Source organism: Taudactylus pleione, unplaced genomic scaffold, assembly GCF_031769625.1.
Source record: "Taudactylus pleione unplaced genomic scaffold, aTauple2 ptg001666l, whole genome shotgun sequence".
NCBI lineage: Eukaryota > Metazoa > Chordata > Amphibia > Anura > Myobatrachidae > Taudactylus > Taudactylus pleione.
Genome location: NW_028286063.1, coordinates 95,001 through 97,500, shown reverse-complemented (window position 1 = coordinate 97,500; position 2,500 = coordinate 95,001). Strand labels below are relative to the sequence as shown.

General features: G+C 37.7%; 2 non-coding genes and 10 pseudogenes across 2 annotated transcripts in view; all 12 read right to left on the bottom strand.

The window, feature by feature from the left end:
* LOC148439981 (5S ribosomal RNA) overlaps window positions 1-2 on the bottom strand; it is a 119-nt gene extending 117 nt beyond the window's left edge. Inside the window, exon 1 of the ribosomal RNA XR_015876132.1 lies at window positions 1-2. This exon is cut by the window's left edge and continues 117 nt beyond it. This is a non-coding gene — a ribosomal RNA (5S ribosomal RNA).
* Window positions 3-118: 116 nt separating this feature from the next.
* On the bottom strand, window positions 119-237 carry LOC148439980 (5S ribosomal RNA; annotated as a pseudogene).
* A 116-nt stretch (window positions 238-353) lies between these two features.
* LOC148439979 (5S ribosomal RNA) lies at window positions 354-472 on the bottom strand (annotated as a pseudogene).
* Window positions 473-588: 116 nt separating this feature from the next.
* Window positions 589-707, bottom strand: LOC148439978 (5S ribosomal RNA; annotated as a pseudogene).
* A 116-nt stretch (window positions 708-823) lies between these two features.
* LOC148439977 (5S ribosomal RNA) lies at window positions 824-942 on the bottom strand (annotated as a pseudogene).
* A 116-nt stretch (window positions 943-1,058) lies between these two features.
* LOC148439976 (5S ribosomal RNA) lies at window positions 1,059-1,177 on the bottom strand. The gene has a single exon (XR_015875929.1). It is a non-coding gene; the product is annotated as a 5S ribosomal RNA (ribosomal RNA).
* Window positions 1,178-1,292: 115 nt separating this feature from the next.
* LOC148439975 (5S ribosomal RNA) lies at window positions 1,293-1,411 on the bottom strand (annotated as a pseudogene).
* Window positions 1,412-1,527: 116 nt separating this feature from the next.
* LOC148439974 (5S ribosomal RNA) lies at window positions 1,528-1,646 on the bottom strand (annotated as a pseudogene).
* Window positions 1,647-1,761: 115 nt separating this feature from the next.
* On the bottom strand, window positions 1,762-1,880 carry LOC148439973 (5S ribosomal RNA; annotated as a pseudogene).
* A 116-nt stretch (window positions 1,881-1,996) lies between these two features.
* Window positions 1,997-2,115, bottom strand: LOC148439972 (5S ribosomal RNA; annotated as a pseudogene).
* Window positions 2,116-2,230: 115 nt separating this feature from the next.
* Window positions 2,231-2,349, bottom strand: LOC148439971 (5S ribosomal RNA; annotated as a pseudogene).
* Window positions 2,350-2,465: 116 nt separating this feature from the next.
* Window positions 2,466-2,500, bottom strand: part of LOC148439970 (5S ribosomal RNA) — a 119-nt pseudogene continuing 84 nt past the window's right edge.

Here is a 2,500-nt window from a genome sequence, read left to right as displayed (position 1 = left end):
GTGCTCAAAAACATTAACTTTAGACCTCTATTACTTCTTAACTCAAGTAAATTCATTGATAAGTTGAAAAAATTAAATGTAAAATGTAATAGAAAAGACTGTTGTGGCAGTATAAAATTACTTACAGCACCTGGTATTCCCAGGTGGTCTCCCATCCAAGTACTAACCAGGCCCAACACTGCATAGCTTCCAAGATCAGATGAGATTTGGCATGTCCAGTGTGGTTTGGCTGTAGGTGCTCAAAAACATTAACTTTAGACCTCTTTTACTTCTTAACTCAAGTAAATTCATTGATAAGTTGAAAAAATTAAATGTAAAATATAATAGAAAAGAATGTTATGGCTGCATAAAATTACCTACAGCACCTGGTATTCCCAGGTGGTCTCCCATCCAAGTACTAACCAGCCTCAACACTGCATAGCTTCCAAGATCAGACGAGATTGGGGATGTCCACTGTGGTTTGGCTGTAGGTGCTCAAAAGCATTAAATTTAGACCTCTTTTACTTCTTAACACAAGTAAATTCATTGATAAGTTGAAAAAATTAAATGTAAAATGTAATAGAAAAGGTAGTTATGGCAGTTTAAAATTACCTACAGCACCAGGGATTCCTAGGTAGTCTCCCATCCAAGTACTAACCAGTCCCAACACTGCACAGCTTCCAAGATCAGACGAGATTGGGCATGTCCAGTGTGGTTTGGCTGTTGGTGCTCAAAAACATTAACTTTAGACCTGTATTACTTCTTAACTCAAGTAAATTCATTGATAAGTTGAAAAAATTAAATGTAAAATGTAATAGAAAAGAATGTTATGGCAGTATAAAATTACCTACTGCACCTGGTTTTCCCAGGTGGTCTCCCATCAAAGTACTGACCAGGCACAACACTGCATAGCTACCAAGAAAAGACGAGATTGGGCATGTCCAGTGTGGTTTGGCTGTAGGTGCTCAAAAGTATTAACTTTAGACCTCTATTACTTCTTTTCTCAAGGAAATTCATTGATAAGTTGAAAAAATTAAATGTAAAATGTAATAGAAAAGAATGTTATGGCAGTATAAAATTACCTACAGCACCTGGTATTCCCAGGTGGTCTCCCATCCAAGTACTAACCAGGCCCAACACTGCATAGCTTCCAAGATCAGACGAGATTGGGCATGTCCAGTGTGGTTTGGCTGTAGGTGCTCAAAAACATTAACTTTAGACCTCTTTTACTTCTTAACTCAAGTAAATTCAATGATAAGTTGAAAAATTAAATGTAAAATGTAATAGAAAAGAATGTTATGGCAGTATAAAATTACCTACAGCTCCTGGTATTCCCAGGTGGTCTCCCATCCAAGTACTAACCAGGCCCAACACTGCATAGCTTCCAAGATCAGACGAGATTGGGCATGTCCAGTGTGGTTTGGCTGTAGGTTCTCAAAAACATTAACTTTAGACCTCTATTACTTCTTAACTCAAGTAAATTCATTGATAAGTTGAAAAAATGAAATTTAAAATGTAATAGAAAAGAATGTTATGGCAGTATAAAATTACCTACAGCACCTGGTAATCCCAGGTGGTCTCCCATCCAAGTACTAACCAGGCCCAACACTGCCTAGCTTCCAAGTTCAGACGAGATTGGGCATGTCCAGTGTGGTTTGGCTGTAGGTGCTCAAAAACATTAACTTTAGACCTCTTTTACTTCTTAACTCAAGTAAATTCAATGATAAGTTGAAAAATGAAATGTAAAATGTAATAGAAAAGAATGTTATGGCAGTATAAAATTACCTACAGCACCTAGTATTCCCAGGTGGTCTCCCATCCAAGTACTAACCAGGCCCAACACTGCATAGCTTCCAAGATCAGACGAGATTGGGCATGTCTAGTGTGGTTTGGCTGTAGGTGCTCAAAACCATTAACTTTAGACCTCTTTTACTTCTTAACTCAAGTAAATTCATTGATAAGTTGAAAAAATGAAATGTAGAATGTAATAGAAAGGAATGTTTTGGCTGTCTAAAATTACCTACAGCACCTGGTATTCCAAGGTGGTCTCCCATCCAAGTACAAACCAGGCCCAACACTGCATAGCTTCCAAGATCAGACGAGATTGGGCATGTCCAGTGTGGTTTGGCTGTAGGTGCTCAAAAGCATTAAATTTAGACCTCTATTACTTCTTAACTCAAGTAAATTCATTGTTAAGTTGAAAAAATAAATGTAAAATGTAATAGAAAAGAATGTTCTGGCAGTATAAAATTACCTACAGCTCCTGGTATTCCCAGGTGGTCTCCCATCCAAGTACTTACCAGGCCCAACACTGCATAGCTTCCAAGATCAGACGAGATTGGGCATGTCTAGTGTGGTTTGGCTGTAGGTGCTCAAAACCATTAACTTTAGACCTCTTTTACTTCTTAACTCAAGTAAATTCATTGATAAATTGAAAAAATGAAATGTAGAATGTAATGGAAAAGAATGTTTTGGCTGTCTAAAATTACCTACAGCACCTGGTATTCCCAGGTGGTCTCCC